This window comes from Lynx rufus, unplaced genomic scaffold, assembly GCF_022079265.1.
Source record: "Lynx rufus isolate CCGP_SWC_20201006 ecotype Redwood Valley unplaced genomic scaffold, mLynRuf1.p SCAF_3, whole genome shotgun sequence".
Classification (NCBI taxonomy): Eukaryota; Metazoa; Chordata; class Mammalia; order Carnivora; family Felidae; genus Lynx; species Lynx rufus.
The window spans coordinates 73,950,996-73,966,027 of record NW_025814845.1 but is presented as its reverse complement, the minus strand read 5'-3'; the positions used below and the strand labels follow the sequence as shown (position 1 = coordinate 73,966,027).

Here is a 15,032-nt window from a genome sequence, read left to right as displayed (position 1 = left end):
GAAATACTTCCTAAGAACTAACATAAATCCTAATGGATAATTATAGCCTTTTTCACATAAATACAATAATAATGATGATAAGAATTGTGGCTAACTTGATTGACTGTCAACAGGGAATTGGCTAAACACACCAGTTCTAGAAGTAAACTGATTTCAAATTCTGACTGTCATTTGTTAAGCATATGACCCTGAACAAGGGATTCAAATTTTAAAACCCATAATCATCATCTGTAAAATCTAATGACAATACCTATCTGTAAGGGTTATTAACTGCATTAAATGAGATTATCCATGTAAAATGTAAATAAATTGTGCTAACTGAATGGTAAATTTTCACTAAACACTAGGTTTTAATTTTAATTTTAAATTATTTTTAATTTATGTTTATTTTTTGAGAGAGAGAAAGAGCTTGCAAGTGTGAGTGGGGAAGGGATAGAGAGAGGGGGACAGAGGCTTGGAAGCAGGCTCTGTGCTGACAGCAGAGAGTCCCGATTGGGGGCTGGAACTCATGAATGGCAAGATCATTAACTGAGCCAAAGTCTGATGCCTAACTGACTGAGCCACCGAGGTGCTCCCATTTTATTTTTAATTACTGTAATCCAAACAGTGCTTAACATTTTCTATTAATATTTTTCTATATTACAGAATCTCATTTAATCCTTAAAATAATTATGTGGTATGTATACTGTCACACACACATAGAGTTATGAAAATTAAGTTTCAGTGCAAGGAATACGCCAAAGGAATAAGGGCCAGAGTAGAGTCCTTGACTGCTTGACTCCAATGTCTTTGCTCTAAGTCACCATGGGATACTGCCTTTTAGGATTATACCCGTAAGAAATAAAAGTATTTTTATGAGGATCCTGACCTTACTACAAATCTGGGAGATTCTTTCCCATCTGGCTATGCATCCTTTATTTTTATTCACTGTGATCCTGTTAGTGCTAGGAGCACATTTTTAAATTGTTATTTTGAAATTATTGGGCCAATGTATTTTTTGCCTTTTTGAGTGAGCTAAATGAATTTCCCCCTGGAAAAAAAAAAAGACATACACCTCAGGATCAATAACATGATAAAGGAATGACTACACATACATATCCACATACATATCCAAATAATATTTCTTGTAGTATGTAAATACATCAATAAAATTATGTATATTAAAATGTCTTTTTCCCATATGTAAACACAATATGGGTTTTATATACACACATACAGAGAGATAAACACAGACTATAAGGACACAAACATGCATATACATGTTTATATACATACACACATACACACATATGTATATATAGAAACATACAGAAACAGACATTTTACATCAGCTACTCCTGTTGATTTTATGCATTTGTGACTAAAGCCCAAAAACCTTCTAGTAAAAGACAGATCATGATATTAAACATGCATTATTAGACTCAATACATGATAAAGCAAGTCTGAAACTATGTCCATTTCTGACAAGTGTGGCACGTTACTTTTGCTGTCTTCACCTTAAGTGGCCTCATGATGGGGTGGAAATTATTAATTTTCACCAGAGAAGGCAGAGTGTCTAACAGGCTTTTTGTGTGAACCTAGCTTTCGCTTGTCACTGCTCTTTTACATTTGCATGGATTGTACTAACTTTTATCAGCCTCTTCAAACCCTTGCTTTCTACCTCCTAAAATATATTCTAAATGCATGCTAAGAGTATGAGAAAGAATGAATGATTTTTTAATTGATACATAAAGTACTCACTAATTATATATATAATATATGTATATTACCCAGAATATTAATATTGTATTAATATAATCAAGCATAATAAATATTATAGATGTTAGCCTTTGACCTAGCCTATAATTTCTGAATCAGATTGAAATCTACTTTAGAAATTATTTCTGTGAAATTATTTAGGCAATAAGTGTTAGATTTATCTTGCTGATTTTAAACATCATTCAGAAGACTCATTTTAATCTATGATAATTGTTATGAGAATCTAGATTAATCATCACATTGAAAATTTAATATGATCAGACTCAGATACACAAATTTCTTTAGCAGTTTGTTAGAAAGTATGATATAAATGTACTATATAATTGGAGCTGAAATATCCAATTCATTTTAAAGCAGATAGTCTAAATGGCTACTCACAAACAAGTGATGTATGTTTATATAAAGACACTTCACCTTGTCATGGATTCTAAATGGGTCTTTTAAAAGAAGAGTTTCTAATCAACCTTGTTTTAAAATGGGTAATACTACTGACTTCTGCCAAGTATTGGTAACACATTTTAATAGGAGCATTTTACTGTTACCTGACAGAACACTGAAGACTGCCTTAAATATTAAGCCTGGCTTAATAAATGGCAGAAACCCACAGAAATGATAGCAAATTAGTCAATTCCGTGCTGAATTAAGATACACTGAAAGGAAATGCATAAAACAAGCAGTTCATCTTTCTGCAAACAGCAAAAAGTACACAGAAGAAACGTTTCATCTTACTGCACACAGCATAACCAAAGAACAGGAAATCCTAGCAACATTTCAAATCCAGTTATTTACTTACTCTTTTTCTTCAGCTATAAAATCTCATCTTTTTACCAAAGAGTACATGCAGCATTTTGTATTAAACACAAGTATTCTGAAAACAGCCCAGTGAGTTCCACATGTAGAATCTCATGAAAGAAGGTTCTTACTTATTTCATGCACTTGCAAGAGTACAGCAATTCCATGTCTTTAACCTTTGTATCAAAACACACACATTATCAGTGTAATCCAATCTTAAACATCTTAGATTTACTTATTTAAAAAAATTTAAAGTCCCTTGAATGCAACATTCATAACTATACTGTTATCATGATGACCCAGCATCTAGTTTTTCCCCAGCAATTTCTATTAGCCTTTTTTTTTTTCATTGTCAGTTTTAATTTACAACCTTGAGGTAAAAAGAATATTCAACTTATTGTCAAGATGAAATAATTCTTCCACTACTTACACACGCATGCACATACACACAGTTTGAGCAACTTCACATTGGTCAAACTGGAAGGAAGAACAACCAAGCAATAAAGCAGACTATGAACACCTCCTAAAATTTGTAATCAGTCATTTCCATTCTTAGGGATTAATTATGATATGTTCCTTCTTTGAGGGGGAAAAGGGCTTTACTGATCCTTATACAAAAGAATGACATATACGGGCAAGAACACATACATGTTTTTAAATACAAACATTATGTTTACTTGTCTTCTTATATCTTAGAAAGTAAAGAATAATCATTTATAATAATGTTAAAAATATGCTGATATCATTTGTTGTTACTTGTTGTGAAGGGCGATCTGTACAAGTCAGTATTTTATGCCATAAAATCATTTTACACAGATTCATATTTGCAAATATGCCTGGTAATAAAACCTTTATAAGAAGTTACTAATCTGACCAACTCAGTAATTCTCAAAAACATTAGATGCTTAAGAAACATTAAGCTTAGAAGTATTTTTACCTTCATGTCTTTATTCATGGTGTTGCCTCCATCATGGATGTATATATGTTTTGTCTCATTAGCAAAATATAATTTCATGGGTCACAGAAACTATTTGTATACTTTGAGTATGTAAAAGGGAACCTGGATATATTAGATTTTCAAGAAACAGTAACATATTAACCTTCCTTTATGTTTAGTTAGACATAATATTGTAAAATAAGAGACTTAGATTCAAAGACAGAAGAAAAATATGACTTACAACTAACTCTAAATCAAAACAAAAGTAGACTTGCTAATGTACTTGCATGTGAATTTATTTTCATGGACATTATTGTGACTCCAGAATATCCAAATTATTCAGCAAGGTATTAAGCATACACTTATATTTTTAGTTTCAATATTTAATTATTTTTCCTTATACCTATATGAGGCAAGTGGAGGAAACATTGTTTAGCTGATAATGGAGGAAAGAAAATATCTTCATCTGGCTCAGAATTTCCTCAAAAATATTGAGAAATGATTTGATACATGTCTTGAAGGAATTTTCTATAGAATCAGTAGAATTATTGGAAGATGTATATATCACATTTTATATAACTAGCATACCAAATAATTTTAAAATAAATGATTCTAAAAATTGAAAACAAATATTAATGTATCTACATTATCCTTACATGATCAATTTAGATTTAAAACTGTAGTATATAAAAAATATGTATGAAATAATTGCCTAAAATATCAGAATTGCAAGTAAAATCAGAGATGGCTCCTCTTTTTTCAATCATGAAGTTTAAAATCTTCACTTATTTATTTTGCCTAATAAATATAAATTCTTTATGTTATGTAGTTTAAAAAAGAATAAATTTTTCAAAGGTGCTTTATGAAATGAATTTTTATTTTTCTCTGAAGCAACAAAATAGATTCTCTTGGTTTCTCTCTTTGTACATTTTTTCCTCTTCTCTTTTTTTCTTTCCATACATTCATGCAACTACCCATCCACCAATTAAATAATCAACACAGAGATAATCTTCAAAGTCAAGCCTCATTGTTTCTTAAGAAATAATTTGCTGATAAAACAGCTGAAATCTATTACATGTTGAATCAGACCATAGCAAAATTAAGATGCCTTGATAAGATGACCATAGAAGTGCACACTGAGATTTCATAGACGCACAGTTGAAAAAAAAATTAGAGATGGTACACACAAATTCCACTTCTTCAGAAAATGTAGTGAAAATATTTTAAGTGATTTGAACAAAATTACACAGCAAAAAGTTAGATGGGATGAAAACAAGAATTTAGTTTTTCTGGTTTCAAGTTTGAAGCTATTTCTTCCATATCATGCTTTTTTATTTCATTTCAAGCATTTACTTTCTGAAAAACATATACATACACACAATGTCAGATATATGTCTGTATGTATTAACATGTACATATACACAATGTCAAATATATGTATGTATATATATAATTGTATATGTACATTCAATTACCAGTATTACATCTGGTGATTAACATATCACATTCATTTACTATAAGCCCTGAAGTATTAAAAATTGAAGAATGAGAGCAAAACGTGAACATAGGAATATTTTTACATAAAATGCATTGGATTTGCCCTAGAGGCATCAACAATTTAACTTAGGAAGTTAAATAAAGATAAAAAGCAAAATTCTCTGTTTTGGGACAATTTATTGGTCACAGTAGAATTTACAGTTCTGCAGAGCTATTCAGAATTACTAATTCATCATAAATCTTCACTATTTTAGATGCTACTATTCACAAGTAAGCCTTTTTTTTAAGTCTAATAATACACTCTGCATACACATAGTTGTATGTTGTGCAGATATCCATATAAGAGATCTTTAGGGACATCTGGGTGGTTCAGTTGGTTAAGTGTCTTACTCTTGATTTCAGCTCAGGTCATGATCCCAGGGTTGTGGGATCCAGCCCTGCATTGGGCTCTGTCCTGGTAGCACAGAGTCTGCTTGGGGTTCTCTCTCTCCCTCTACCTCCCTTCCCCCACTCACACGCATGGGTTTTCCCTCTCTCTCAATAAATAAATAGACATTTTTTTAAAAAAATATCTTTAACTTTGCTTACATCTACTAATGGTATCCCCAATAGGTCAGTGGAGACTGTACATACATTTCAAAAGGAGCACAAATAATCAAAGACATTATAAATACCTCAAAAAACAGATTTCTCCTTTTTTTCACCCTCCACTTATATTGCTCTCAGTTGGAAGAAACAAGGTCAAACATTCTACTCGACAACAAGAAAAATTACCAGAATTGTGACCAAATGAAATAAACATTTTCTATACCATCTGGCATCTTTACTTGAGCATATAGGCTACTATTTCAGTGGGATACTGTTACAATGAAGGTAGTGTGTGTGTGTGTGTGTGTGTGTGTGTGTGTGCATGTGTATACATACATATAAAGCTATTTTCCCAGACAATAATAATTACATTGAGATATCCTCCACGAATTAATTCTGTATTACAAATGTGGTCTGCAGCCCCTTATTCAATAGAAAATTTCCTCATATGTTCTACGCTAATGTCTTGATAGTCATGCACAGGGTTTTTAGAACCTCTCTCCTTTTACCAAGAGGTGTATTTTCCCCAGCTCACGCTATCTTACCCTTCACACTCTAAGAAAGTAAACAGAAACAATAACTCTCACTGTTGGAAAGGAAGTACTGGATATACACCAAATTCATGACAATTAGCAAATATTATTCTGAATCAGAGACAATTTTACTCTGCTGTGTTTCTGTCAAGTTTATAATAATTGAAATAATAACACTGAACTCAATTAACATGTGTTAGTAATAAGCACTGTACTAAGTGGTTAGCTGGGATTATATCATTTAGTTTTGATGAAAAAGTATTGATGGAAAATGAGGCTTAGATTAAGTAATCTTCCCGAGATCCAAAGTACGTGATGACTGACAGAATTCACAGTTCTCAGTTTCAACACCTTCCTAAAAAAAACTACAGGTTTATATATGGCAATATATTCATTATCATAAATTTCTATATTACCAAGTGATAGGAACATTTTTGTTTTTATAACTATCACAATGAAATTTTATTTGTAAGTTAAAATTCTGAAATAGGTTTTAATATTTTTTTGGAGAATTTTTTTAAGTTTATTTATTTGTTGAGAGAGAGAAAGAGTGAGAGGGTGGGGTAGGGGCAGAGAAGTGGGGGGAGAGAGACAGAGAATCTCAAGCAGACTCTGCACTGGCAGCACACAGCCCAACGTGGGTCTTGAACTTATGAACCTTGAGATCATGACTTGAGTTGAAACCAAGTCAGATGCTTAACCAGGTGCCCCTGTTGGGAGAATTTTTTATTAATGATGACTAGCATATAAAAGTATTCAAATAGTATTTTTCATAATTTTCATAGGTACAATATTTAGCACAACGATTTAAACTATACTATTTAAAGAGAAGTTTAGCCAAAGTATTTACACATTTTTTTCTCAAACTTTATGTTTAATTTTTCTTTTTCAATAACCTCATACATACAAGAAATTAAATTGGGGTAAATTTCTAAACATTAGGTTAAATGAAAATTTTCGTAGTTACTTTAGAGTAATGTTAAGTGGGTTCCAGTAACGTATGCACTTTGATATGTTCCTAAATGCAGGGTTCATAACAAATCTCTAGCCTTTCATTTCTTAAAGACTTAGAATATTTTTTTTCACTTTAGTGACTAATGATCCTAACAATGACAATGCCAGAGTCATTGACTTTATGTATTAAAGGCCTTTAATAATTTACTAGGATCTGTAATATTCAAATTGTGATCAGGTATAGAAACTAACTGCTTCATTATCTCCCAGTGTCTAATGCTTACTTAGCACTTTGTTCTTAGAGTTCAAAGTACATTATAATATTAACTTCCACTTTACCCACCATAATTATGTAGTTTATAGGTGAGCATCATTCTTGTTTTAAAGATAGATAATCAGGTTCAAAGAGAATATTGCCAAGATCACAGAGGGAGTTAGATATAGTGTAGAAAGAAAAAATTGCAAAGAGATAGAATTCAATGCAGATTATTAAAACGATCACACATAAATACTGGAAGGCATATTATACATTTTGAAATATTTAAAAAAAATTTTTTTACATTCATTTATTTTTGAGAGGCAGAGAGACAGAGCATAAGTAGGGAGGGGCAGAGAGAGAAGGAGACAGAATCCAAAGCAGGCTCCAGGCTCTGAGCTGTCAGCACAGAGCCTGACGCAGGGCTCAAACTCACAAACCATGAGATCATGACCTGAGCCGAAGTCCAATGCTCAACCAACTGAGCCACCCAAGTGCCCCTGAAATATTTTTATATTGCAGATATCTTTAAATTTTCTTTTTTCCAAAATATTATGATAAAGTGACTTAAGATGAGAAGAGCAAATCATAGACTAAAAAGCCAAAATTTCAATGACTGTCTCTTGAGATTTCAGACAAGGGCATTTTTGTTAGAATTTAAGTTGTAACATTGCAACAAAGTGTGAGCTAAGTCGAATTCATGAAGGGGTTCTTCATTGTAATATGGCCTTTTACTCAGCCCAACTCTCCAATGACACTGAATTCATATTTCATTTGGAATGTTTGTAAAGTTATACAGAAACCCAAAGCACATTTGAACTGATAATAGTTTCACTTGAATATCTGACTTTGCAGTATGCTTTCCAGAAGTCTGTGGGACAAAAGGAAATACAGGCTGCTTAAGGAAAAGATAATCTGGATCATCCATATGGAGAATAATAGGAATCTAATCTTTAAAATAATCACTTTGTGTTGGAACACAGATCCTCTCTAAAAAGCTTATGCATTTTTTCTAAGTCTGGGGGCTTGGGGACTATATATATATCCCAAATCAGTTATTCAAATAAGAATTATTTGTAATTTTTACAAGAGTATTAGACATTGAAAGATCGGTAATCAATTCTTTATAAAAATAGCACTATTTACAGAGGATTCTGGGAGGACAATGAAGTAGGAAGCATCAGGAATTTATTTCCCTATCTAGACAACAACTGCATTGGTAGATTCTGTCTGAGGTAATAACTATTTTGAAAGTTTGAAATCTATTGAAGGATTGCATTCAAGGATTGCAACTTGCAACTTCCAGAGAAAGGCTTAGAGGTTAAATTGTGGTTAATTTTGGTCAATTTCAGCCCTTAGTACAGTTAACAGCTACACACCTTCTACCCCTCAGCCATCTGGCAGGCAGCTGTAGGCCTTTCCAGGAGCACCTAGCACATAGTTTGTAGGAGCCAGGGTGCACAAAAAGAATTCTGTCCTCTAAATACAGGGGATCTGTGCTGTAGCACAAATGGCTGATTCTGCTTCTGATCTTAGAGGTATAGAAAAAGAAACAGGAAACCAGCATTGCTGCATTCTTCCCCCTCTACTCCTTCCCTTTGTTGCAAACCACCATCCCCCACCATGGCTGGAGTTATTTCCAGAAGATTTAAAGAGCCAGTACTCTTATTTTCCCCCTTCATTTTTCTATTTTTCTCCTTTGGGAGCCAGACATTACCAACCAGGATATTCAACAGCAGCTATATACACAGATAAATTACAAAGTCAATGTACAGGTCTAGAAAAAGATGGAGGTTGAGAAAAGAACTGAAAATACTTTAAATTTATATTTTAAGTTGATCCTTGACACAGAAACAACCTACAAAAATTTTTAAAAAACAGATAATAAATAAAAACAAAAGCAAAGAAAAGTAAACTATGAGGAAAAAGAATTTGAGTTCCAGATTCACTCTATTTTTAGATTGAAATATCCAGTTTTAAACAATAACAACAAAAAAATATGTTATACAAAGAAAACAGGGAAATATGGCCCATTTTAAGGAAAAAAAAACTTAGTTAACAGACATCTATTAGAGGAAGATTTTCAAACAGCTGCCTTAAGGATGATCAACAAACTAAACAAAAATATGGAGAAAGTCAAGAAAACAATAGATGGGCAAACAGAAATATCAATAAAGGTACTGAAGACCTAAAGAGAAACCAAAAACAAATTCTGGAGCTGTAAAGTGCAATAATGGAAATAAAAATTTCCCTAGAAGGCCTCAGAGAGCAGGCAGAAGAAAGAACCAGTGACCTTGAAGATATGACAATGGAAATTATCAAGTCTGAGAAAGAGAAAAATGACTGAAGAATAGTGAACAGAATTTAAGAGACCTGTTGGACAACACCAAGAAGACCAACACATGCATTGTGGGATTCCCAAAGGAAAAGAGAGGATAACTGAGGAAATAATAGCTTAAAGTGACCAAAATTTGATAAAAACAGATATAAACATCCAAGAAACTCAGTGAACTCCAAGAAAGAAGAACTCAGAGACTCACACTGAGAAACATCATAATTCAATTCTCAAAAGCCAAACACACAGGGGAAAATCATGAACACAACAATATAGAAGGCACTCATATACAAGGGATCCTCAGTAACATTATCAACAGACTTCTCATTAGAAACTTTGGAGGCCAGAAGGCATCAGGCAAAACTAAGGGAGAAATTAAGATATACCCAGATAAACAAAAGTTGAGGTGTTCATTAGCATTAGATCTGCTCTGCAAGAAATTTTCAATGGAGTCCTGCAGGTTGAAATGAAAGGACATGTCACAGCAGCTCAAAGCCATATGAAGAAATAAAGACCACGGTAAAGGTAAATACCTTTAAGTAAATACCTAAAGGCAAACGGGCAATTAGTAAAGTCAGCATTGTTGTAATGATCATTTATAACTCCATTTTTAAATTTTCTATGTGATTTAAGAGACTAGTGTATATTTTATAAAAAGATAATTATCAGTCTAGAACTGGTTTGTAACTGCACATTTTGTTTTCTACATAATTTAAGAGACTAATAGATTTTTTTAGACTAATAGAATTTTTTAAAAATATTAGTTTATGTTTTGTGGCACAAAATGTATGTAAATGCAATTTTGTGACATCAAGAATCAAAAGGGCTGGATAGAGGGATAAAAGAGCAGAGTTTTTGCTTGTTATTGAAGGTTAGCTGGTATTAATTCAAATTAGGCTGTTATAACTTTAGGATGTTAAGTATAATCCCCATGATGACTACAAAGAAAACAGTTACAGAATATAAAGAAAAGAAAATGAGAAAGGAATTTAATTGTTGAAATGTAAAAATGTAAAGCTTTAAATCTTACCAAAAAACAACTAAATAAAAAAGAAGACAGCACTGCAGGAAATGAGAGACAATAAAGCTACTAAGACTTAAGGAAAACAAATAGCAAAATGACAGAAGTCCCTCCTCAGTAATTATTTCACATGTAAATGTTATAAACTCTCCCATCAAAAGACAGAATTTGGCAAAAAGGCTAAAAACAAACAAACGAACAGGAACAATGATCCAACTATATACTATATACAAGAGACTCACAAATTAATTGTAAATCATATATCTGATAAGAAGTTAATAATCAGATATAGGGAGAACTCGTAAAACTCAAAAACCAGACAATCTGCTTCAAAACTGTACAAATAACTTGAATAGTTATTTTTCCAAAGTAGACACAGAAGTGCCCAGTAAGTTCATAAAAAAAAAAAATGCTCAACATCACTAATCATTAGGAAAATACAAATCAAAAGTACACTTCAATACGACCTCAAAATAATTAGAATTGCTACTATCAAAAATAACCAGAAAATAACAAGTGCATGCAAAGATGCAGAGAAACTGAAACCTTTCTGTATCACTAGTGATAATGTAAAATGGTACAGCTTCTATAGAAAACAGCATGGTAGTCCTATAAACAAACAAACAAAAAACATAGAATTACCATGGGATTTAACATTTCCATTTATGACTATATAACTCAAAACATTGAAAAAAGCATCTTGAAGAGATATTTGTACACTCATATTCATAGCAGCATTATTCTTAACAGCTAAAACATAGAAACAACCTAAGTGTTTACTGATACATGAATGAACAATCAAAATGTGGTAAACACATACAATGAAATTCAGTCATAAGAATGAAGGAAATTCTGGGTTGCCTGGGTAGCTCAGTCGGTTAAGTGCCCGATTCTTGATTTTGGCTCAGGTCATGATCTCACAGATCCTGGTATCCAGCCCCAAGTCAGATACTGCACTGACAGTGCAGAGCCTGCTTGTGATTCCTTCTCTCCTTCTCTCTCTGCCCTTCTCCTGCATGGATTCTTTTTCTCTCTCTAAATAAATTAACTTAAAAAAATTAAAGCTTAAAAAAAAGAATGAAGAAAATTCTGACATATGGTGTAACATGGATGAGCTTTGAGACTGTTAAGTGAAATAAGCCAGTTGCAATTAAATAAGTACTAGATGAATCCATTATATGAAATACTGAGAGTAGTCAATATCATAGAGATAGAAATTAGAATGCTGGAATTCTGGGGCTACGAAAGAGGGAATTGGAGAGTTTTTGCTTAATAGGTATAGAATTTCATTTTCACAAGATGAAAGGAATTTTGCAAACAGAGAGTGGTGATAGTAGTACAACTTTGTGAATGTATTGAACACAACCCAACAGTATACTTAATGGTTAACATGATACGTTTTCTGTTATGTGTATTTGACTACTAAAATAAAATGGAAAAGAATGGGATTGTTTAACTTTTCAATTTTTTCCATATTTTCTAATTGAATCTGTGAAGTTTTATAATCCAGAATTTCATATCTCATTTCAGTCCCTTTCTCCATACCATACATTTGTTTGAAGCAATGTCCTATTATTGCAAACTTAACTGCCATGACAAGAATAGAAAGAATTGGTTTCTGAAGAGACTTTTTAAACACTGCACAGCAATTCAAATGGTTCCCAAACTGAAATGATGCACTTAAAAAAAAAAAAAAGTAAGAAGGTAGCAGACTTACAGATATTATTAGATGGAACAGATATAACTTTTTTTTTCCTTTTGTAACAATTCACTAGATCCTTTTAATACCACCTTCCATTACCATAGAAAGTGTGAGAACTGGTATGGTAAAACCATATGTAAAAGAAATACCTGTATGAAAAAAACAGTGTGAATTATATGCTCTTTGAAGAGTGAAACTCATTTTGCACACAAACAATTTAGTTTAAGCTGTCTTCTACACAGTAAATAAAAAGTAAAAAAAAAATTACTCTGCTTCTAGATAAAAAAAGTAATTTACCAATCTGAGTTGACTTAGGTAAGTCACTTGAAATTAAGCACTTAAGAATGTAAAACATTGTCTTCATAGATAAGTCACTTGAAATTAAGTACTTTAGAACTGTCAAACATTGTCTTTGTTTCTAAAGAAAAGAAGGCATCATGTGGTATATTTCAGGTAGGAAAAAGGTACCCTTCTGACATAATTCTCAAACTTCATAGTTTTTTTATTAACTCTGAATTCACTTGTAATTTTATCATTTTTATTATGTTAGCATTCTAAAATGTGAAACCAAAAATTTTGGGGGAATGTATGAACTTTTTTCCAACATGTCATATTTTGTGTTATTTCACATACTAAGGAAATCGTTAAGGAGCAGTACACAGCTATTGCTGAGAGTTGCTCTACAAAATATTTCATGAGCAATGAGAAAACAGTAGTTCCATTACAGCTGTAGACTAGCCACCAGTAAGTGAGACAAGAGTTTCCTTAAAAGGATGACAATATTTTGTAAGTATTTGTTAGTTGTAAGTGGTTGCATAATGGACCCAAATTTCTCTCATCTATAAACGTCTGTTTCATAATCATAGTTTTTGCCATATACAAGTCAAATATTTAAGAGAAATTAACTTTCAAGTACTATTTTAAATTATTGCATGACAATAAATCTTTCAAATATGTCCAAAGTTGTGTATGCATGCTTGCCACTTTGAGTTTATTCTGAATAACTTATTCTTATTCTTAAGAAAGCAATAATATCTTGAAACTTTGGAATTCCTGTTTACATAGTTCTCTTCATCCTCATATCATAGATGAGGATATAAATTACCCAATCACAATGTTAGGTGAATTACCAAATACAAAGTTATAAAGTAAATGAACTAGGGCTTGAATACAGAACTTTCTATATTCAAAAACCTATAGTTTTTATACTAATAAACTCTATGTTCAAAACCTTCGTCCACTGTTGAGAAAAAGTATTCTGCTTTCAGAATTACATGTGCTGAAAAAAGAGACAACCATGAATGCTTTCAAACTGTGTCCTTAATTCATCTCTTTTGACAGTCTGACTCAATGACATGATATGTAGTATTCTTCTTTTGAAGAAAAAGAAAATAAAATAGCAGCTGGAAAGAAGTGATAACTCAAATGAGCTGTAGGCCCTATTAAAAGAGATGACAGAGAATACACTACGGCCTTTCATTAACCTCTTGAGAAATGATTTTAAAAGTCAAAATATGTCCAGTAAGAATGTTTATTTATGGCACTTCATGTAAAGCAATTATCTACGAGTACAAGAAAAAAATTTTTAAAAGTCAGGGCACCTGGGTCACTCAGTCAGTTAATCATCCGACTGTTGATTTCAGCTAAGGTCGTGATCTCACGGTTCGTGAGTTTGAGCCCCGCATCGGGCTCTGTGCTGACGATACACAATGTGCTTGGGTTTCTCTCTCTCTCTCACCCTCTCCCTCTCTTCCCGCCCCCAGTCTCTCTCTCTCTCTCAAAAAATAAACAATGAAAAAAAAGTCCAGTTTGTAAAAATATTCTACTGCTTTGCTGATACGTGAACATCCTCAGATGAAATGTATGAAGAAAACATAAGTAGAATCCTAGAGATCCCTTACTACTGCTTAAGACTTTAAGTCAAACTTCAAGTAAATATTGTAAGGATTCTTTTGCAATAAAAAAAGTAAACAAATTTTCTTTCCTTTAACATAATTTCTAAAATAGGTTAACACAGTATTGATACGTATAAATGCTAGGTTGTAGGTGGACAGACGGATGTTTGCTATGTTGAGTTCTATGCACTTTTCAGTGTTTTCAAAAACTATTCCTGATTTAATAGTGAAGTAATCTAAAACAACTTTCTTGAGCCAGAATTTGAACAAAAGGTACACAATGTTAAACAATGTACTATATCAAAATCACGATTATAAGAAAAAAATCATGATTACAAGAATTCATATACCGATACTTATTATTCATATAGCCGTACCTATGTTACCTATATTTAAAACACTTTTTCATTTATATCTTCTGGTTTATTAAGAAGTCAGTTCTCCAAGTTTCAAACAATCAGATGTGAGAGGCTGTAAGACATCTTTTAATGAGCCCATTGTAAATAAAAATCTTAAAACTGTTCCAAAATGGTTAAGAAATTCATTGCAGGACTCTATCTGGGTCTTAGAAAGCCTGTGAGATTCTTAATGAGAATGTAAGGCCAGCTAATCCCATCATGATTCTAACTTCTGGCATCTTTGGTTGCTGTCCAAAATGTAGGTTTCTTTAACTATAATTACATCTTTTCATTTTCTCCCTATTTTTTTTCATTCAACTAATGTCTCCTATACCTTTGCACAAATACTGTTTTGCACTCTGGACA

At 32.3% G+C, this 15,032-nt stretch overlaps 1 protein-coding gene across 2 annotated transcripts in view; it reads right to left on the bottom strand.

Annotated features, from left to right (window-relative positions):
• The window catches only part of GRID2 (glutamate ionotropic receptor delta type subunit 2), a 1,453,175-nt gene that overhangs the window by 1,159,427 nt on the left and 278,716 nt on the right, over positions 1 to 15,032 (bottom strand). The window lies entirely within an intron of this gene.